This window comes from Caretta caretta, chromosome 2, assembly GCF_965140235.1.
Source record: "Caretta caretta isolate rCarCar2 chromosome 2, rCarCar1.hap1, whole genome shotgun sequence".
Classification (NCBI taxonomy): Eukaryota; Metazoa; Chordata; order Testudines; family Cheloniidae; genus Caretta; species Caretta caretta.
Window position 1 is genome coordinate 238,702,178 of NC_134207.1, and position 23,682 is coordinate 238,725,859.

The following is a 23,682-nucleotide window of genomic DNA, read 5'->3' on the forward strand; positions in this document are numbered from 1 at the left end:
GATTATTTAGGGCTTGATGCTCCATGGTTGTGAGCACTGTGGGCAGATCCAGCAAAGCACTTAAGCACACGCTTAACTTGGAGAATAGTCCTGTGACTTCAGTGGGATCATATTCATGTGCTTAAAGGTAAATGTGTGTTTATGTACTTTGCTGGTGTGAATTGGAGTGTTAAGTATTTTGGAGTATGAAGTCCTTAGTGACTGGCTTACCACGATGAAAAAAAACCCTTCATTTGGACTCAAAACGTAATTGGGGCTAACATAAGTCTACTGGGAAGCTTTCCATGCATATTTCTGAGATACTACGGTTGTAATTAAACTAGTTAACAAAGGTAACTCAAAAATTGCATTCGAAATACAAGGGTTTTTAAAGACAAAGTTAAGTTTTTAAAACAAAAATTACACTGAAGATTTCATCTCCCACTTTCTTCTCAGTTCCTTTTGACATCTGAGACGAGAAACCACAACTGCATGCCATTTATAGATTTGCCTGATTAAAAACAGTTTTCCCTATAGGTCACATCATGTGTAAGACACAAGGTTTTTGTCAAGAGACCCGCTACTGGCAGAAACTGTTTTGCTGCTATTGCTACTAAGAAATTAGTAACTAGATCCATGGCCTGTTTTATGCCAGCTTTATAATTACACTATTTCAGTGGTAAGCCAGACATTTGGGTTAACGGTAATTTAGAAATTCTAGATCTGTATTCAGTTTTTCTTTTAATGTTCGTCTTTACTGCCTCTGAGTCTTCTCACAACATGTAATCTTCCTGCATTTTTCTCCTTTACTATGGTTTCCGTGACCCTCTATTATAACATAAGAAGCTCTTCTTAATCGGCACAGCTCTATGAAACCATAGGAAACAATTTCTGGCTTTAAAAAGCACAATTTTCTTGTGCATTATGGGAGTTTCTGCCCTCAGATAATTATGTACAGCTCCCATTGAGTTATGTGACTATATGGACAGAATTTGGTTCTTGAATTCAGAAATGAATGAAGTCATGGGATCCTACAATACTCTACTTCACTTCGTTATCTCGAAGTTCTTTTGTGACGTGTATCTTTATATGGTAATTGTCTTTTTAGTCTTAAGTTAGGCCAGGATTGCAGTGTGTACAAGGCTTGTCATTCTTGTGTTTGTGTATCTTGCAAAACTCTCTTAAAATTTAGAGGACTTTGCTAGTAGTATCATTCAGCTTTGATTTTTGTAGCATGCCTGTGTGGTATCCTGTCTTGACAATAAAATATACAGTCAAAAGTAACACTCACAAATTTCTTCATTCCTTCTGCTCAGGCTTTGTGTTTGTGTGTTCTATAGCATATTCCCCTAGTCGCTTTGTCTATGTTTTATGATTTTTCTGTATTTTATATTTTTTGAACTTTAACTAGACTTGGAAATGGTTAAATCTTAACTGAGAGCCATCCAAACCTTGTGAATTTCAGCTGAACAGTTTCTCCAGCTGGTCACAATATACAGTACTAAAGAGTCATTCATTGCTGACCAGATTTCTTTGCCAGTCTAGCTGGAACCATATTGATTCCTCCCAAGCCCTTAAGAGTCACCGCAACCAAATACCAAAAACACTTTCCCATACTGCATACTAGGACTTTGTTTACATCATTCCAACAGTGCAAGCATGATTCTTCTCACATCTTGGGTCATCCTCTCTCCCACTCTCCTGCACTTATGGTTATTTGCTATGCTACACAGAAATAAAGAACAACAGTACGAAAAATACAAGCCAACATTTACTTGTATAGCAGAGCACCCCACAATATTATGCTTGTGCTGCACAATATAAAAATCATACATTTGTGCCACAGTGTATGATGCTTTGCATGATAACTGTTGACATGTGGGACAAAGTGCATCCTATATTGACTTGATGAGGACTTAAGACCAGCACCAAAGAAGGGGCGATTATTGTTTTAAATGAGATATGGGGAAGTCCTCCTGCATGCACCACTGCTAACCTGCCTATTTAGATGAGTATCTCTCCCTATGCTCATTAATTCTGAACTTCTACTGAGAATTTGAGTTGGAGTATTTGCTTCTTCACACTACCTCAAAGTATAAGGCCAGCCAATGCTTCCTCTAGAGACAGATGTTTTCTATTTCAGGAGTCTCAACATTGTGGCTTTGTTGATTGTCTTTTCACCTCCAGATTTAGTTTTAGTTCCAGCTAAAACATAGCTAATCATTTTCATAAGTTATTTAGTGCCACTGTTGGAATGCATCCAGCTGCATGTCCTCTCGATCCTCTGTGTGTGTGTGTGTGTTGCTGTGAAAGTTTATATCAGGAGTACGCTCTGCACACTGACATGGAATAAATCTTGAAGTAATTTTCACCATAAAAAGTTGGTGAATGAATGATTTTCTTTTGCTTGTTACTAAATGTATATTCAATGCCTCTTTAAAAAAAATCTTTAGACTCCATGTCTGAGACAGTGCCTCCTGTCTACCACTCTGCCTCTCCTTTTTTACCATCCTGGAAGCAGCCCGTTTCTCAGGTTTCTGGATGTTTTAAATGAGGGTGGCTCATAAAACACAAGCCACTTTTTGTCTGGTGGTGTCGTAACATCAGGCAAACAAGAAAGTTGCGGGTGCCATTGAACACACATTTCCTACTTTTCTAATTAAGGGCTGGTCTACAGTAGAAACTTAATCGGTATAGCTACGTCTCTCAGGAGTGTGAAAAACATCCATCCCTGAAAGATGTAGCTAAACCAACCTAACCCTCAGTGTAGACAGTGCTACGTTGATGGAAATATTCTTCCATCAACCTATCTACCGCCTATCAGGGAAGTTGATTACCTATGCCAATGGGAGAACCCCTGCCCTTGATGTAGGTTGTGTCTATATTGAAGTGCTACAGTGGCACTCTAGCATTTTGAGTGTAAACATACCCTAAATCTCTTATCCGCAATGATGAGACCTGGTTCTGTATTTAGAATCCTATGTGAATTCTGCATGTCCATTTCTCACTAGCACTTGTTATGGTTGGGTTTGCAAACCAGCCCCTTCCGATTCATGCCTAGGTTTGAAACTGCTAAGCCAAACCTCCATGGGCATCTCTTGCCATGCAGAACAGGGGCTCCATCACCCACCCCTTCCACTAACCACCAGGACCAACCCAACTTATTGTTTCCTTCTTTGCAGGGAAGGCCATTAATAGCCACCTACAAGCTTCTACTACCTGACGAGTCTTCAGAGATTGGTGGTAGCCATTCCCTCATCTTTTATATTAATTGTAAGCTCTCCTGGCAGGGACTGTCTTTTTGTTCTGTTTGTACAGCACCTAGCACATTGGGACCCTGGTGCATGAGTAGGGCTCTTAGGTGCTGCCATCATACAAATAAATTATTATTATTATTATTAATAAAATATATACCAATATAAAAATAATTGGGACTTTCAGACGATTACACGATGTGTAGTTCCTCCACAGTGAGGGTCCTATGGGTTGTTGATGACCACTGCGCTTTCTAGTTTCTACTAGGAGCGGAAGTAGATGTACCAAAAATGATGAGAGAAGTTCCCTTTCAGTGTTTCCAACCCAGCCAGAAGCAGGAAGTCCTGTGAATCTCATAAGTGTCTGCCTTTGAGAGACTGCTGGCTCAGGCTGGGAGGCTTGTTCAGATAATGTTGGGTAAAGTATTCAAACCAAACCTTTTGAGCTTTGCTCATCACCAGTTTAGTGCTTTCTGTAATAGATTTTGCCTTCTGATTTCCACAAACCAATAACATTTAGCAAACAATATTCTACCTACTTCCTACAAGTACACTTTGCAGTATTTTTCACTTTGCAGTATTATCCTCTTGTTTCTAAGAGCTAGGTAGCCTGTGGGCCTTTTAGGAAAAAAATCCAATCCTTTTTCAGCTGTAGATTGAAAATGTTCAGTGTCTTGCTTCACTATTATTGCTGAATAATTTATTCAGACATCAGGGGAGATTTTTATAGTGTTTTTATTTACATTTCATGAATAAACAGCAACATTTCAGACAATAGCAAGGCCTGATACATAGTTGGTTCTCTTTCTCTGCCTGTCGGGATAATTCAGGAAGCATGTAGCATAGTTACACAACTGTGGCCTGAAACTCTTCTCACGTACACTGGTGTGAATCTGTAAGAGTTCCATTGACATCAGTCTGTAAGAGGGAAGAGAATCAGGCCCTTTAATTACATGGCTTTTCAGGCTGATTTAAGGTTTAATATCTTTGGGCCCCACCTGGGAAAACCTTTAAGCAAGTGCTGCCTATTTCTCATTTAAGTTTATAGGACTGAATAAGTAAGAGTTTGTATAACTGGGCCCATCATTCCTCCATTTGGAGGAATTACAGCAATAGACATGAGTTAAAAATACCTGGATGTTTATTTATATTTAGTGTCACTCACATCTCTCTCATGTGGTTATCACTTGTGCTAGCTTCAACCTCATCATGGCCAGACTCTGGTATACCTTCAGCTAAACTCATATATTTTAAAATATGAAAGTCTGGACATACGTGCTGACTGGGAAGTTGGGACTTTGGTAAGATCCAATGAAGTATCAAATATTTAAATTCCTTTCCACTTTTACAGAATTTGTTAAGACTGTCTGTGATGGGGTGTTCACCCCAAATCACCCCTGAAGGTGTTAATATGGCTCAGAAAGGGCTAATTAACCTGGGAGGTTGCACAAGGGGGAAGATTTAGGCTTGACTGACAAGCACTAATTGAAGATAGAGCCCAAATAGGCAGTAGGCAGGGGCTTGTATAAAGCCAGAAACTGAGAACAGAAGGTGCTGTAGTGTTGAGTTCTGCAATCAGTCTCTGGGCCTAGTGAGGAGAGAAGGAGGAAACCCCTGAGGAGCCCAAGCTCTGGGATCCTGACCCTGAGGGAGAGAGTTTATTCTGAGGGGTGGTGGAGAAAGCCTAAAGAGGGTGAATTAGGAAGAAGCCCAGGGAAGCAGCAGCAAGGGTTGAGATGATGCAGACATTGGCTGCTGATTGTAGGGTCCCTGGGCTGGAACGCAGAATAGTGGGCAGGCCCAGGTTCCCTTACCAGCCATTGGGAAAGTGGCACATTCCTGAGTTGGAAGACTGCCTGGAATGGCACCCAGACAGCTGGTTCAGTGAGACTCTGTTACCCCAGAAGGGGAAGACTGTACAGTGACCTGGCCAGAGGACCAAGCCACAAAGAGGAAGCACTGCAACTCTTGGAGTGTGAAAGAGGCCATGCATAAACAAGAGACAGGAGGGGGTGTCAGTTTGGGTGGAGCTATTCCTCAGATGCAGCCCTAAGGAGGTGCCTAGTGGTGATTAGAGAACCCTGTGGCACTCCCCTAGTTAAACTGGCTCAAGAAACCAATATTAAATGGGTTTCTGGTTTAAGAACTTTGGTTGCATATTACAAAGGAGTCTGGTGCTTTAGTTATGCAATGGCTCTTAAGACAGCATCCTTCCTTTTTGTCTTATTTCAGAGTAGCAGCCGTGTTAGTCTGTATTCGCAAAAAGAAAAGGAGTACTGGTGGCACCTTAGAGACCAACCAATTTATTTGAGCATAAGCTTTCGTGAGCTACAGCTCACTTCATCGGATGCATCCTTTTTGTCTTAGTCATTTTTATAGAACTTTTTCACCAGTCACATAAGACAATCGGTGTTACATATCTGATTTGACCTACCCAAATGGAGAAGCTCTGCTCTATGTTTTAACCACGTGACTGATCAAACCACGTCTACAATCTCTGGCACAGAACCTCAAAGCTTGGCCAATCTCTGACTAGCTACATGTTGTATTCTGAAGCATTCCGCCTGACTTCTGTTATTTGATTCTTTTTTTATAAGGAAATTTACCCTGAGATCAGACACCCCACAGCATTTTATGGGAAGTCAATACAGGCATATAAATTCATTGGGAATACTGAGAAAATTCCAGTATTGACTATTCCACTATTACTATTCTATACTATACTAATACTATTCCAGTATTCCACTAATGGTTTATGAGAAACTGGTCAGGTCCCTCCACAAAAATGTGTCCATCTATATTGATGAAGTATTCTCCTTCTTCCTGACTTCTTCCAGGATCTGTGTTTAAAACCTGGAAGATCTTTCAACAGAACTCTGTTATGGTAGCATTAAAACCTGTTTATTAATCATATGTGGCAACTAATGGAAAACAACATCTTCAGAGTAACTTCTACGAGTACATCCTCATGCCACTCATGCTGAAGCCTGCATTACATTGTCTTTACTACTATTGTTTCTTGCACTAGCTGGAGTCACACAAAGGCTAGCCCATGCACAGCTTGTGCTGTGCAGACATACCCTAAATGTACACAGTTCCTTGACAATACGTTGTTCATCACATGTTGGAGAAAGTGACTATAACTATGGACATGATTTTCAGACAGACTGGAAAATAAAACAGTTAGAGTGTCACCTCTGACTACTGGGCTGACTACATGATACACAATATTTCACATATATGAGAAAGCAAGCAAAGGACAGTTCACCCACAAAGCTGTGATATTTGTAAAACCAGCCAAACTAGAAAAAAGTAAGCCTTTGAAATAAGGCATAGTTGTGATGCTTTGAATTGGGGAGAAGGGCCTGTTCGGCCCCCTCTCTCTCTTCTTCTATTAAATGTCCCACTTCACTGTAGAATCAGAGAACTTCAGTCACTGCTGTGATGTACAGAAGTATTATTATCTCCATTTTGTAAACGTGACTTTTGCAAGGTCACACAGGAAGTGTGTAGAAGAGCTGAACCCCTACCTCCCAAGTCCCAGTAGCTCAACCACAAGGCCTTCCTTTCTTCTCCATTTGTCTTGTTTATCCTGGATATATAAATGGTTAGGCCTTATCTAATGTGGCCTCTTCATGGCACAGCTGCAGTATCCTATTTAAAATCGTACATACAACTGAAGACAGAATGACTTTCAAAAAAGTGAATGTCCCCAAGGCAACCTTCGTAAGTGGTATTCTTGCTCATACTGCCCCTGTTTAAAAAAAGACTATAGAAAAAGAAATACAATATCCAAATCATGAATCCTCAAGAACAGCAGCTAATGTACAATCATTTATTTGTCCTAGCCACATGCTTTGAGATGGCTAAACTGGAACTGGAATGCTCTCTACTTGTTTATGTAATTCTGTTTCAGTATCTGCTTCGGGCTAAGTTTAACGGTTAAGAATGGGGCTATAAATTAGGACTGCTCTTAGCCTGGCTACCATATACACTATCCCACCCATAATTCTCCCAGATGCCTCTCAGACCCCGGAAAACTCAACCAAAGATTTTATGAGTATTATTCCCACTTATTTCACTCTACAGAAAAATCTTATCTAAGGTGGCAGGTTTTTAGATACCATTGTAAGGCTGAGCTGGGTTGTGCCTAACTGGATTTTTTGTGCTTGTGAAAGGCTTCTGAACTGGTAGTATTATTAATTATTATTTTTATTATTTATTATTTTGCTTTATAAAAATAGCAACAATGAATTGCAGTGGAAACTGCCTTAAGTGACCACTCAAGAGACCAGAAAAAATCCACTGTTGCACAGAGTGGTTTTCTAAATGAAGGGGAACAGAATTGTACCCAGAACATTTGAGGATACCATGGGGTGGTCTTTTAAGGCAGGCAGATGCCTATTAAGAGTGGACTCTTGCCCAAGTTTCACTGCGATCTATGGTCATACTTATGGAAAGTTGTTAAAAAGTTTAATAAAAACACAGAACCCACAAAAATAGTGGGGAATTGTAATTCTGAAATCAGCCATTCAGCAGACCTTTGAATGAAAGGAAAACCTCTATAGTGGCTGACTTGTACTCATGTCCTTAGCAGCTCTACAGTCACTCTTGGTTGTAGCCTGTAGAGCAATATTTGTTCAAACTATGGTGATGTATGAAGTTTCTTGTCAGCTTCAGGGTCTGAATCTAAACTACTGTATGTAAAGGGACAGCTGGGCAGCAGCCCAGCCAAGAGACGCTCTAGCTCAAACTGAAGTTGATGCAGAAATCTTTGGCCTGTGTTATGCAGGAAGTCAAGCCAGATGACCATAATGGTGCCTTCTGGCCTTAAAATCTATGAAGTACCTTTTCGTTTCTCCCCAGATCTGAGCCTTCCCCCTCTGTCCTCTCACTTTCCCTGTGAGTGAAGGTCAGCTGTCTTCTGCCGTTTTGGAAAGAAAATCTTGGGCCCAAAGCTTTTCTGCTGGTAAGAGCTGCTCAGGATACAGCAAGGTAACTTCCCTCTCTATTTATTTTTATTTTGCAGCTGAATTTGTTTTAATGCCTGTTGCTTTGTACATTCAAAATTCTCTACCAGGCTTTCGGACTCTTGCCTTCTAACGCTCCCTTCCCACCGCAAACCTGTATTTTCATACTTCAGTACTTTAAAATGTGCTTAAATGCTGCTTCTCTGTGAAAATATTTCAAAGGACTCTGTACCGAACTCCTCTCCATCATCCCATGCATGCAACTAGAAATAAAACTAGCCTTCATCCATGTGGAGAGTTTGTCCCATTTCCCAGCGCTTGACTGAGAAAATAAAATTAAATTCTTCACCCTGATCATAATGAGTTATTTATAGAACACTGAGCAAGGGTTATTTTCTGGGCGTCCTTAGATAAGGCTGAGGTCAAGAAACAGCTTGCAGTTGTCCCTTCAAATTCAGCTAGCCTTTGCCATATTGTTTCATTATTTCCTCCCTTGTTATCTTCAAACATTCCTTCAAAGCAAAAGCTGACAGGAACAGGAAGGCTGGCAAGGGGCTGGCTGCCGTGTGGTTTCTGTTTGTGCTTTTTAAATGGCCTTTTTTAATATATATATACACACGAGCTCACCAAGGATATCAAGTCAAACTAACAGCGCTCCGGGGTGTCACTCTGACAGCACATGAAGCAAGTTATACTCCTTTCCCTCTTCAGCGGCGGGGGCTCTAAGAGCTTTCTAATCAGCTCACTGTCAGCCTGTTTCCTCTGATCATCTTAAATGGGCCCACTCTGGGCTTACAGCTGCCAAAACTATTGCTTGGATTGAAAGCATGGGCGCATTTGAGAGGCAGTTTTTAACTCCCATTCAAGATTATCAAGGAGACAGCAATCTCAGGGAGATGGTTCTTTTCTTTTTGATTAAAATATTCTTAGCAACTTGTGAGCAGATGAGAAATCACCACTCTGGCTAACGAGTTCTGTTTTTTTTTAATCTTGGTTCTTTAAGATGTAACATTTATTTCTGTGCTCTTTGTGGAATTTGTACTTCTGTAAATGAGATGTCCAAAATGTTTGCGTAAGAGGTGAACTTTCTGTGGAAAGTCAGCCAAATGCTTGCTGTAGGCATTTTGTGAAAATCTTCAATTACCGGTACCTTCAGCTGACACGGATAGAATTCATTTGTGGACTATACTGTGAATGGTCAAAGGGTGTATCTGATCTGATCTCTTTCTGCTGCTTTATCCTTCATTCCCCAAAAGAATGCTAAGCCAAGATTTTCAAAACTGATCAGTGATTTTGGGTAGCACAAATTTGGCGCGCATCTTGAAAGACCAAAAAAGGATCTGATTTTTCAGAAGGATGGAGCACCTGTTTTCTGAAAGTAGGACTCTCTAAAATGTCTCATGCTGGAAAATTAAAAATGGAGGCACCCAAAATCACAAATTGCTTTTAAAAATTTTAGCCATAGTTATTAACCATCATCATCAGGCATGAGTCCATTTAATCCAGCTAAATTAGTAAACCAATGACATTTTTCTTTCTTCCGGGTTATACATGTTTATAACTGACCCAGTCTACCATGACTCAGCTCAAAGACTTTTTTTAGCCCCTCTCAACCTTTGTCTGTTAGACTTTGTTCAGATCTCTTACTTTGTCATAGCCCCAAGAAGAGACAGTATGTTGGCCTTCCAATCGAAGAATGTTTTTAAAAATGAGATGCAAGCTGGGGGTAAGAAGAGAGCAGGCAGAGGCTCTTCCTTGAAAAGTTATATTTAAAATGGTGGAAGTATATTTTAAAGTAATGCACAAGGCAGCCTGTTAATTTTTCTTTTTTGGCTGAGGCATTTTCACATGGGGCTCAGTGAATAGAGAATTGTGTATTCTTGGTGAGTTTGTGTGTATAATATTTAAGATGTGGTGATGCATTGAGCTACATGGGAGCAAACCCCTGTATCTGTACAGAGCCCTATTGACTTCCATTTTGCTATAGATATTAGCTTGTGCAGTACTCATCCTAGGACTGGATTCTTACAGTTCTGTTTGGACTAATCAATGAACACTACCAGGTTCTGGTTTAGTCCTAGTAACAATGAAAACAAGTCTTATTCCTTCCACACCCTTCTTCATTGAGCTTTTTTGGGTCTCCTCTGGAAGAATCATAGAAATATAGGGCTTGAGGGACCTCAGAGTCATCAAGTCCAGCCCCCTGCGTTGTGACAGGACCTCGACCATCCCTGTCAGATGTTTGTCCAATCTGTTCTTAAAAACCACCACTGGATTCCACAACCTTCCTTGGAAGCCTATGGCAGAGCTTACCTACCCTGAGGTAATGCAGGGACTGGCACATGGGGTCACGTGACCCCCCCAATTTCTGGCAGGGTTGTTATGCCCTGCTCTGAACCCCATTGCATACCACCAGAACCTTTAAATTGTGCCCCCCACTATCAACAGTTATGCATCACCTCTGCTTATAGTTAAAAAGTTTTCCCTTATATCTAACCTAAATCTCCCTTGCTGCAGATTAAGCCAATTACTTCTCTCCTACCGCCAGTTGTTATGGGGAACAATTGATCACACTCCACTCTATCACAGCTATTAACATATTTGAAGAGTGTTATCAAATCCCAACCCCCCACATTTTTTCTCAAGACTAAACATGCCAATTTTTAAAAAACTTTTCCTCATAGGTCATGTTTTCTAAACCTTTTATGGTTTTTTTGTTGCTCTCCTCAGGACTGTCTAATTTAAACTCATCTTTTCTAAAACGTGGTGCCCAGAACTGGCCAGAGAATTCCAGCTGAGGCCTCATCAGTGCCAAGTAGAAAGGGACAATTACCTCCTGCGTCTTACATACAGCACTCCTGTTAATACATATTAACTTTTTCTCACAACTGGACCACATTGTTAACTCATCTTCAGTTTGTGATCCATTATACCCCACAGTGCCTTTTCAGCAGTACTACCACCTAGCCAGTTATTCCCCACTTTGTAGTTGTGCATTTGATTTTTTCCTTCCTGAGTGTAATACTTTGCACTTATCTTTTATTGAATTTCATCATGTTGGTTTCAGGCCAATTCTCTAATTTGTCAAGGTCATTTTGAATTTTAATCGTGTGCTCCAAAGTACTTGCAACCCCTCCCAATTTGGTGTAATTTGCACAATTTTAAAGTATATTCTCCTCTCCATTTTCCAAATAAAGAAAATATTGAATAGTACTGGACCCAGGACTGAGTCCTGTGGGGGACCACTAGATACAGCCATCCCATTTGAAGTTGTTGTCTCACCTGGGATCCCAGTTTCACAGTTAAGAATCATTGCGTTAGACTATTCATCGTGCATGACTGTAAAGTGGAAAGCTTAGCTGCATTTTTGGATGATCGACCTGCTTTTGGAAAGGTGCTGAAATATTTAAAAAACCCACGCAATCCCTCCACCAAATCCAAAATTTGTGTATAATGTAGACCCATGTATGAAAATGGCAGCATTAATCCCCATCCCACTTTATGTTGATTTTCAACATTAGTTAGAAAAAGACGTGTACTTAAATAACTGATTTGGTATTCTTGATAATGACATCTCCCCTGAAACATTTTCATGCCATGTTCCTGTGGAAAAAACATTCCTTCCTGCTGGAATTCCATTAAAATAAAGCATTAATTAAATGTATTTGATCTTTTATGCTCTGAATTGTTGTGGGATTAGAATGTGTGAGTGCTGAAGGAACTGGCGGCTGTGATTGCAGAGCCATTGGCCATTATCTTTGAAAACTCGTGGCGAACCGGGGAAGTCCCGGATGACTGGAAAAAGGCTAATGTAGTGCCAATCTTTAAAAAAGGGAAGAAGGAGGATCCTGGGAACTACAGGCCAGTCAGCCTCACTTCAGTCCCTGGAAAAATCATGGAGCAGGTCCTCAAAGAATCAATCCTGAAGCACTTGCATGAGAGGAAAGTGATCAGGAACAGCCAGCATGGATTCACCAAGGGAAGGTCATGCCTGACTAATCTAATCGCCTTCTATGATGAGATTACTGGTTCTGTGGATGAAGGGAAAGCAGTGGATGTATTGTTTCTTGACTTTAGCAAAGCTTTTGACACGGTCTCCCACAGTATTCTTGTCAGCAAGTTAAGGAAGTATGGACTGGATGAATGCACTACAAGGTGGGTAGAAAGCTGGCTAGATTGTCGGGCTCAACGGGTAGTGATCAATGGCTCCATGTCTAGTTGGCAGCCGGTATCAAGTGGAGTGCCCCAAGGGTCGGTCTTGGGGCCGGTTTTGTTCAATATCTTCATAAATGATCTGGAGGATGGTGTGGATTGCACTCTCAGCAAATTTGCGGATGATACTAAACTGGGAGGAGTGGTAGATACGCTGGAGGGGAGGGATAGGATACAGAAGGACCTAGACAAATTGGAGGATTGGGCCAAAAGAAATCTGATGAGGTTCAATAAGGATAAGTGCAGGGTCCTGCACTTAGGACGGAAGAACCCAATGCACAGCTACAGACTAGGGACCGAATGGCTAGGCAGCAGTTCTGCGGAAAAGGACCTAGGGGTGACAGTGGACGAGAAGCTGGATATGAGTCAGCAGTGTGCCCTTGTTGCCAAGAAGGCCAATGGCATTTTGGGATGTATAAGTAGGGGCATAGCGAGCAGATCGAGGGACGTGATCGTTCCCCTCTATTCGACATTGGTGAGGCCTCATCTGGAGTACTGTGTCCAGTTTTGGGCCCCACACTACAAGAAGGATGTGGATAAATTGGAGAGAGTCCAGCGAAGGGCAACAAAAATGATTAGGGGTCTGGAACACATGAGTTATGAGGAGAGGCTGAGGGAGCTGGGATTGTTTAGCCTGCAGAAGAGAAGAATGAGGGGGGATTTGATAGCTGTTTTCAACTACCTGAAAGGGGGTTCCAAAGAGGATGGCTCTAGACTGTTCTCAATGGTAGCAGATGACAGAACGAGGAGTAATGGTCTCAAGTTACAGTGGGGGAGGTTTAGATTGGATATTAGGAAAAACTTTTTCACTATGAGGGTGGTGAAACACTGGAATGCGTTACCTAGGGAGGTGGTAGAATCTCCTTCCTTAGAGGTTTTTAAGGTCAGGCTTGACAAAGCCCTGGCTGGGATGATTTAACTGGGAATTGGTCCTGCTTTGAGCAGGGGGTTGGACTAGATGACCTTCTGGGGTCCCTTCCAACCCTTTGATTCTATGATTCTATGATTCTATGAATGTACATATTAGATCTATGGGATAGATTTTTCAAATGTCCAAGTTGCTCACACAAGCCCTAGCGTGTGCAATTTGAGGTTTGCAGATATGTAACCCACTGGTGAGTGTGTTAGAGGTCTTCCTCTGTGCTGATCAATAGAGGGTCTGTATTATTACAGTCCCTAGTTAGAGAGTCTATAGATGTTCATGTTTTTAGATCAGGAGGTTCCCAGTTCAGTCCCCCGTATGCCAGCCAAGATGGCAGCCATCACAAATGCAGACTCAGCATGGACTAATTTGGGCAGATGAAAATTTTCCCCAGATGATATGTCCCTTGTAGTATTTTTGGTACTTTCCTTTTGTCAGACTTTGATTTGTAGTAGATAGTGCATCTCAATATTTGTCTAGATTTTAAAATAATACCAAGTTGTAATACCAAATATTGTAAAGTCTTACCATACGGTATTGGGATTTTGCAGGTTTCTTTAAAATATTCCTTTCTGATTGCAAAATTTAAGTCATATGCAAAATTAGCTTTGTTGTATGCTGGAAAATTCCCCTGCACCCATGGTTACAAAGTTAATATGTAAACAGAACAAACGGTATTTGTTATTATTAGACTACCTAGTACATCAGCAAATTAGTCAATTTTTTTCTGGTGTTAGAAGTATTAGATGATTAACTATGAATCTAATACATGTCTCTGTGTAGCTTAACAAAACAAAAGGGCCAGTAGCCCTTAAAGTGAAGTTATATAATATAAACGTATACAGTAGTATAGTATAAAATTGATTTATATTATATATTGGGCTTACTACAGGGGTAACTCAGTGAAATTTAATATACATGAGGTCATTTTAGGTGATATAATTGTCCCTTCTGACTTTAATCTTTGAGTCTATACAGTGGTGACATAGAAGTCCTGTTTGCAACAGTACAGTATCCTATTAGATCTTATGTTTTCTCATTTATGAAAATGGCTTTTAAATTTATCCCAGGACATATTTTTGGATTGTGACTTTTACATATGCTAGTGCTGAGTCATTCACAACAGGTGTGTTACTCTTTCCTATATATTTACTCTGTTAACACACTATGTTAACACACCTATATAGGAAAGAGTAATACAATAATCCAATAATGTTTGCCAAGATCATGCCAAAGCTGCATCTGCAAAATTGGCTTGAAACTGCTGTGAACCAGTATAAGCATAACTGCCAATTTTGTGTGCACGAATACCTTTTCCTGTGCGTTAAAATAGGGTTTATATGCACAGTGGGTACATCTGCAATTTTTTAAAAGACAGACCCTCGTATCATTCATACAGTAAATCAGATATCATCTGCTTTCAAGAGCCACTGCTACACAGGCAAACATTAAACAACATTTTACCAAGACCCTATGAAACTGGTTTGTAGTTCTCATGAATTTCTTTTCCCAACAGTATAAGTCACCAACATACTTGTGTGTAATACAAGCTTTCTTATTGAAAGGTGACCTGCAAAGGGGGAAAAATGTTGAACTTGTGCTTTCTCTCTCTCTTTTCTTTCCCTTCTCTTCCTTTCTTCCTTTCTTTGTTTTTGTTTTCTAAGTTTTCTTTTATTTGTTTATTTTTACATTAGAAATTCAGGTCCTGTCTAGGTTGGAAGACTCTATGGTGACTAAGGAACTAGTGAAACAATGACCCCACCAAATCTAAGGCGTGATCTATATTTAAAATTTATACTGGCATACCTGTGTCAGTTGGGGGTGACTTTCACACCCCTGAATGACATAGCTATACTGATAAAAACCCCAGTATAGATACAACTATGTTATTAAAAGAGTGCTTCTGTCAGCATAATTAAGATTGTTTGAGGAGGTGGTGTTCCTACAGCATCAGAACCACCCCTGTCAGTGTCCGCTGTGTCTAAGATAGGGCACTATGTCAGCATAGTTATGCTGGCATAGGCTGTCCAGTGGAGACATAGCCTGGGGCCTGGTCTCACTAGAAAGTTAGTTTGACTCAGCTACATCACTTAGGGACAAGGCTTAAATTCAGCAGGAGCGCACTGGAGTGGAGCTCTAGTAAATAATTTTCAAAACCATGGTAACCCCAGCATGCACCACGGGGCTGAAGCACCAAGCCCCTACACCCCTCCCCTTCAAGTCTAAAGCCCTGAGACCCCCTCCACCGCAGCTGAAGATTGGAGCCCCAGATGGGTGTTTGTTAGTGGGGGTCTCTGGGAAATAATCTCTGAGAATTTAAACCCTGGTTAGGGGTATGAAAAATCCACACCCCTGTGTGATGTAGTTAAGCCGACCTAGTCCCCACTGTAGACAGTGCTAGGTTGATGGCACAATTCTTCTGCCCAGCTATGTACCCTGTCTCTCAGGGAGGCAGATAACCTATGCTGATGGGAGAACCCCTCCTTCTGGCATAGGTACTGTCTACGCTGAAATGTTACCGTGGCACAGCTGCAGCACTTCAGCAGGGCCGCTGTAGTGTTTCAAGTGTAGACAAGCCCTAAGAAAGCTGAGCAACTGAGAAGGAAAGGGGGGGTTTCTTTCAGACCATTGAAAACTCTTTGCTTTTGGTGTTTTTTAATAACATGCTATTTACCCTCAATGATGAATCAATGCTTGAGAATAAGGGAAGTCTTTGTTAAAGGTTTAACACCCTCACACCTTAATTTAAGGAGTTAGAGCTCATATTAAACTTCCTTGAGATTTCTCATAGGTGCTCCAGCAAAAGTAAGGAAGACCAGAATTCATACCTTATATTTCTAGGCAAGAAACAAACTAATTTTTTATTACGTAGTTTGCAGATACCTGTAAGTACATAGGCATCTTCTGCTTGATTCAGTCACTAATGCCAAGATCTAGTGTCTTGACAACACAAGCCATTATCATAGAAGCGATTTTGTTGGCACAAATTGAAATGTGACAATAGAAAAAAGTTGTGTTGGAGAAGCCGGCTAACAAGAAAGGGGACAGCTTCTGTTTACTGGTGATTGGCAATGACAGGAAAGGAAATGATGGGAGAGTGACAGTTTCCTAGGGATTTCTTAAATTACATTATTGTACACTGAAAAATGCTGCATGAGTTGGACAGTGATTCTTTAAATCATACAATTTTGTGTCAAAGTCATGTGACAATTCCAATCCCAAATAAACCTGTGGACCCAAATTCCATGCTGTGCCTTAAGGCATGATAATGATAATCATCCTGAAAATGATAACACACACAAGTGGGCCCATCTAATGCAGGCCCACTCATGCATGAATTAGACATTCACAGGATCAAGATCTTATTGTGCACCCCATGAATCCCTTTGACAGGATGTAAGTCAGCCTGAAATGTGGCCTATGATCTCTAAAGCAGAGTTAAAAAATGAAACAAAAACATAATAAACCTGAACCATATTTCACGTCTGAGTCATTAAAAGTTTGTACAGTAAACACTTGTATACAAAATGGAACAAGTTTATTTTCTGCAACTTAAGTTGTTTTAGTAGGTTGTTTCCCCTGCTTCGTGAACCTTCAGAATGTTAAGAAAATGCACCAGAAACAAACAAGGACTTTCTTTTATAAGTAAATATTTACAGCAGCCAACCTGGATACTTTAGACTGGGGCAGATTTACCTAAAACATACACCAAATGCACAAGCTACGGGGGTCTTGAGCCTGCTCTCACTGATACCATTGACATGACTGATACCTCCACTCAAAGTAGAAATGGCACTTCCTGAAGTAGCAGCTCTCATAATATGTGTTTGGAGTCCAAAGCAAAACTAGGCAGTGCTTTGATGGAATTACGTAAGGCAATTTGTGCTGGATAATTCAAAACTTTTTACATGTTCCTTCACAAATCAAAACAAATCTGTTTTCTTTATTTGGTGTCCTTGGCTGTATCCACAATATAAATCCCCTAGTTCGTTTAGCTTAGATATGGCTGGTAACTTCCTTTGGGCCAAAAAAATTCAGCCCTGAAATGTGAGCTTTGTCACTACCATGATGAAGACTCCAAATATCTCTGAGAAGCTGATCAACCCTCCTGAGACGCAGCCAGTCACCTACAAGGCTCTCTTAGTGGTGTTTGCCACCCTGTGAAACAGGCCACCCAACTCAAAGTGCATGAATCCCAACAGATCCACAGGAGACCAGATCCATCTCTCAGAAGCCCTGTGTACTCTCACCAGCTAGCAGCCATACCCTCTCCCACCTCCTGGCCAATGGGAGCCCGATGCTTCCAGGACTCTCCTTTAAAGGGATAACCCTACATTTCTAGGGGAATGTCTGCTGGCTCAGTGGAAAGAAAGTGTGTGCGCGTGTCTGTGTGCCCCCCACCCAGCCCACTTCTCCACTGACCCCAGTGCAACTCCACACAGGGAAAACCCAGCACAAGGTTTTCAGGGAAAGAATGGGAACACTACTACAGGGCCAGCTGACCTTCCCTGTCCCACACTTTCTATGCAGGAGGGGAGACTCATGCACAGAGTCCCCTTCATATGCAGATAAAGGGGCATGATTAGAACCCGAGTCACTATTTCATGTTTTCTCCATTTCTTATTTCCCTTGCTAAATATATTTTGGATTGAGAGACAAGAGAAAACCTCAGAATTCTGATTGAGCTGAAGCTCCACAAGTTAAAAAATAGGTCCTGATGTAAGATTGCTGGTGATGAAGAGCATAGATCTGGGTTTGACAAATCCAGAGAGGAAGAGCTAGTTTTCACAGCCAAAGGAGGCATATTTGTAAGCCTGGTGGACTGCCATTATCTGAGGAACCATCCTCTTTAATTATAGCCTCAGCTGTCCACTGTGTACATTTTAAGTAGTGTAGTCTTTTGAATAGGGCACTGAGTGGGGTTGCATGAGACATGACTTCTCTTCAGCACTGCTACTGACCTGTTGTGACCATAGGCAAGTTACTTCACCTCTCTGTGCTTCTGTTTTTCTTCCCACTTTTGTCTGTCCTGCCTATTTAGACTGCAAGCTTGTTAGAGCTGGCACTCTCTCTCACTAGGTCTATAGGGTTCCCAATCGCAGTTGGCACTGCAATGTACAACTGTAAAACAACTGATTTTTCTCTGTCTGGTAAATCCTCATGAATTCAAAAGCGTTTCTAGCAGCTAGAAAGACTCTGGGACCTCAGACTAAATTTAGAAAGCCATTGCACAGTGCTAGCTACATACAAACAATAATAAAGAAAAGGCCAAGGCCCACCTAAATACCCCAAAGGCATTGAGGCATATGGTCTTCTGGAGGCCTCGTTGCTCCGTTCCTCTTCTCCTCATTACTTTCTATAGATATAACATCTTTTTCTCTCTGATTTTTGCTTGGTGTGGATAAATCTATTCTCTAAATAAAACAAATAAATAAAACCTTAAGATTTAGAGGCAAGTCAGACTTCTCAACCCTCTATAATAAGGAACAGAACCCCAAACTTCTTCACACCTTTACTTTCCAGCCTCTCTCATCATTCAGGGTGCACAGACATTTTGAATATTGCTTCTGAAGCACAGTATCACTGTCAACTGAAAGGACTGGGAGCTAGAAAGGGTCTAATCGTGTTGAGAGATTAGAACTCACTGGGTGACCTTGGACAAGTCACCTGACCTTCCTTGCGCACACTTCAAAAATCTGGGTAATAAGCAGGATGGAAACCATTTATTGCAACTGCTTAGTGCTAGATTGTGTAACTTACATCTCTCCCAGCCATTCCCTGGAAATACCTGCACTAGGAATGCTGATTCACTGGCGTTAATGCCACTTCCACGTGCATTTTCATTTCACTTCTGCTCTTTCCCTTTTCTGATCCTCTTTATTTAGCATTTGTACATAATAGCAAAAGTGAACATGCTGCATATCCCCTTTTAGTTCATATTCACTCTCTCTTCCCCCCAACCTCTATTCCTATTAGTACCTTATCTGACAAATAAATACTAAACTAACCAACATAATTGCTATACAAGACTTCCCCTCCTGAAGTTGGTCCAATGCCTCTGTTCAGTGTAGCCTACTTTCTTGCTGTGCTTCCTAACACATAGGTTCCTCTCAAAATATACATGAAAGTTACATTTTATTCAACTAGTTAGTTTTACCGTTGCCACTTGGATATGAATCTCCACACTTATCTGCTGAGAAATTATCCTAAACACTGTACACTTCAACTCAGCTCACAGATGAACGACCAGAGGCTGGATATTGTCATGTAGACAGGGACATATTTCTTTCTATGGATTTTTTTTGTGGGCTTTTTTTAAAAAAAATTGGTTAATTAAAAAAACAAACAACAACAAAACCTTAGCAATTAAATAGGTTTCAAAGATGTTTCAGTTACCTACTAATAATAAGGACCTACATTTTAAACAGAATGACAAATTAATTTCTTTTTTATTGTGAGCATCTAGACTCCGTATTGCATATTATTGGAATGAGTGACCCCCTCGTCCTATGGAGTTGCAGTATAGTAAACTATGGACTGCTCTTGTAATGGAGAAGCTTTCACACCAAGTATGTACACAAGAGAAGCACCAAAAAGAGGTTAGGTATTTACAAATGTGGTTACCCTTTCTAGCGTATTTGGCAGAAGAGAGCTTCCCACCTGGCAAGCCAGAATTTTTAAGCTAGATTCTTTGAATATTACCCTGATCCTGAACAAGTAATGTATGATGTAGTGTGTTAATACTTTATTGTAACTTTGCCTTGCAATTTTTTTTAAAAAGCTACATAGCTTTCAGAGATGAACTGGTTACCTGTGAGTAATGACACCTAGCACTTTTCATCAGCAGATCTCAAAGCACTTTACAAAAGAAGTCATTATCCCCATTTTGCAGATGGGGAAACTGAGGTACAGGGAGGGAAGTGACTTGCCCAAGATCACCCAACAGGGCATTGGTCAAGCTGGAAATGGAACATAGGTCTAAGTCCCAGTCCTATGCTCTATCCTCTAGGCAATATTGCATCTACGGTCCGGATTCATTCTATACATCTTTGTTCTTAAAGGTTGAAGTTTAGCTTTCTGCTGAGGCTGTTTCTGCTTCAGGCTTTTGATTGACAAACACACATTATTATTGCTTTTCCAATAATTAAAGGAACATGGTAAGTAGTTTGCTGGAATAAAGCAGGCTTACCTAAGAAGTGTTATAATATAGTGCAGATGGAAGCTTTGGATTCCAAATACCACTTCCCTCCCCCTGCACTTTGCACTTTTAACACACTTGTCACTGGAAAACTAAAAAATAAAGCAGAAAATGTTTACTCTAAAAGCTGGAATGAAAAGTTCGCCAACTCTGCAATGGCACCTAACTAACAAAAACACTCCAAGAACCACAGTAAAGTACCATAAAACCTTGTCGCTCAGCAGGTTGTTGCTACGTACTGATATAACTGTGCAATACTATATGCAAATATGTACAAAGTTAGGGGAGAGTAATGCAAATCAGATTGTGCTGTGTATCAACTTGTCTGTTGCTGGTAACACCCTCTTGGTGTTTTTTTAATGCTGAAAAGTCCTACAATACAACCTAGATTATCCAAAACTTCCTATTATGCAAATCAGGGTTATATTCCCCAACTTTAATTGCATTGAAAATTCCCTTGATTAAAATCTGAAATCATAGTTATCTGAATCTTTTAATGTCCCCCATGGTATGTGGTGAGGTTGTATTGAATGTATATAATGGTTTTTGTTCTGAAGGATTCCAAAGCAGTTCCTGATTGCGTGCATGCTGTCTGATACTCTATGCTCACAGAGCAATAGGGAAAACGGAAAAAAGGATGATCAGCTGGTGAGCAATGCTATAGCCTGGGGTATGCATAGGTGGGATACTAACTTTATTAAGTGGGGTGTGGTCTGAATTCAGTTATGGGAATAATGAACTCCTGGAATCTAAAAACCAACTTCTGTGGCACTAGGAAGTCACTTAAGGTTCAATGCAACTCCCAGTGGGAGACTTCAGTTGACTTAACTGAATTGTATTGTGCTCAGTTTCTTTCTTACCTATCTCAGAAAGATGGTGAGAGGAGTAATTATATAATTAGTAAATTACTTTGAATATATAAAGCTTATTATTCACTGAATTTGAGTCTGGTCAGAACTAAGAAGTGTTCAGTGGTATAACACCATTGACCTAGTCAGGGCTGGTCTACACTTAAAATGTTTATTGACATAGCTATGTCAGTTAGAAGTGTGAAAAAACACACTCCAAGTGACATAGCAATAGTGGCAAACATCCCATGGTAGCTGCAGTTATACCTGCAAAAAAGCCCTTTCGTTGGTATAACTTATTTTGTTGAAAGAACTGGTATAAGCTATCTAAGCAAGAGACTCTTGTGCTGGTATAAACTGCATCTCTATTAGGAGGGTTTGCTGGCATAGCTATATCAATAAACACTTTCTAGAGTAGTCAAGGCCTCAGCCATGGATATTGATGAAAAGCTCTATTGTAACGAACAGGACTTGAAATACAAAAATGTTTCTCCTTGTTTTGTCTGTCTACCGACAAAGAGCGGCAACGTATTTTCTGTTAGAATGATCATTCTATTTGGAGAACAATAAAACAAGAAAGGACAAAGCTAAGATCTTCATGAAAGCACCCATAACGCATTAACTCTCAAAGGTGAGCTATTTTCAATGCAAGTAGTATTATAATTAAATATTATAATATGGCACACCATAATATAATATAAATATTATAGTATTATAATTAAATATTATATTATGGCACACCAAGAGGCCCACACTAAGTTCAGGACACCATTCTGCTAGGATTTGTACAAACACAGAGCAAGAGACAGTCCCTAGAGGTGCAACTCAAAACCAGTGCAAAGCTATGATTTTTCAAATGGAAAAAAATGTAGGCACAAGTTCTTTGAAAAGGTGCAGGTTTGCCACTAACATAATGCAGGGATAATATTCTAGCCACTGAGCAGAACTGCACCGAAGCTTAAGGCTGAGTTAAAGAGGCAAGGCAAATTCTGATCTCTGATACACATGCGCAACTCCCTTTAGAAATCTCATCTGAAAGCAGAATTTGTCCCATAGAGTATTAAAAAAAAACGTAGCATACAAAGTGAATTTAGGGCCTTATCAAAACCCTCTGGAATCAAAGGGAAGGTTCCCACTGAAAATCTGTGAACTCTGGGTCAGGCCCTTTGTGCATTAGATGTAACCTTGCTTAGTGAAGAAGCTGTTAATACAGTGTGAAGTACAGACATAGCCTAAGTCACCTAGTGCATGGAGCCTACTAGCATTTGGTTATATTTTGCCGACAGAATCTGGACTGGAAAGATGAGTGCTCTGCCATTTCAACCTCAGCCCATGCTCTGCCTTTCCCACCTAGCCACTGTGGTGCCTGCAGTGCAACACCCTGTTCCTCCTGGGTGTGGGACAGTAATTTTCACAGGTATTTTAGTAGCCGGACTTCTGGTAGCTGCCAACCCCTCTCTGGACTGTGCTCTAGAGCAGCAATTCCCACAATTTACTGGTTCACATGCCATCTTCCTAAAAAGTGGATGTCTGAAGTACCGCTGTAGACTTCTCCTTTTGTGCATAATTATTTTAGACCTTAATAGGCTTAACTTTAGTATATCCTGATCCTATAATAAAATAAATGCCTAAGGAAGCCAAAAGTGTTCGATTAGAACTAAGTCTGGCCAGAAAACAAGAATTCTGTTTTGCGAAAAATTTGGAGGGTTTGACATTTGTTTTTGTTCCAATGAAAAATGAAAACAAGACCTTTCAAAATTATTTGCAACAAAACCAGAGAGAGCGAGCGCGCACCCTGTAATCGCCAATAATCTAGTGGGTAGGGCACTCGTCTGGTCTGGAAGTGAATGGCTTTACCTGGGCATCAGGCAGCTTCAGCTCCAGGGGCCTCTTGCGTCTCAGCAGCTCCGGCCCTTCTCCCCAAGCAGGGCCCCTGCATGTCTCCAATGCTGGGCAAACTGCACAGCGGATACCGCTGCTGGGGGAAGGCTCAGATTGCAGCCAGCTGGCTGCTCTGGTGCTGCAGAGTCCCTGCTGCAGGTCCCCTCTAGGAACGAGAGGGTAATTCATTTTCTATGCCCATTCAATATTATTGCCAGTATTAAAACATTCTAGTATATATTTTGTTATTATTTAGAACATTTTATGTCTAACTGTGTTTATTTTAGCCAAATAAAATACACTTAAATGCTATTCTTGTGCTGGAGAGGTATATTTTATTCTGGATTGGAGGATATATAATTAAAACCATTTCAACAAACTACTGCGTGGTAGGAGTCTGCCTTTACAAACCTTGGGT

General features: G+C 40.7%; 2 long non-coding RNA genes across 3 annotated transcripts in view; one reads left to right on the forward strand and one right to left on the reverse strand.

Moving 5' to 3' along the window:
• Positions 1 to 3,952: 3,952 nt before the first annotated feature.
• Positions 3,953 to 23,329, reverse strand: LOC125630842 (uncharacterized). 2 transcript variants are annotated; one of them, XR_007354803.2, is made up of 4 exons: positions 23,241 to 23,318; positions 20,527 to 20,627; positions 18,617 to 18,751; positions 3,953 to 4,151 (listed from the first exon to the last, which is right to left on the reverse strand). It is a non-coding gene; the product is annotated as an uncharacterized LOC125630842 (long non-coding RNA). The 2 variants fall into 2 exon arrangements; XR_012666797.1 differs by lacking the exons at positions 18,617 to 18,751; positions 20,527 to 20,627 and having other exon boundaries at positions 23,241 to 23,329.
• LOC125630841 (uncharacterized) overlaps positions 8,108 to 23,682 on the forward strand; it is a 38,192-nt gene continuing 22,617 nt past the window's right edge. The window contains exon 1 of the long non-coding RNA XR_012666796.1: positions 8,108 to 8,228. This is a non-coding gene — a long non-coding RNA (uncharacterized LOC125630841). The remainder of the gene's footprint in view (positions 8,229 to 23,682) is intronic.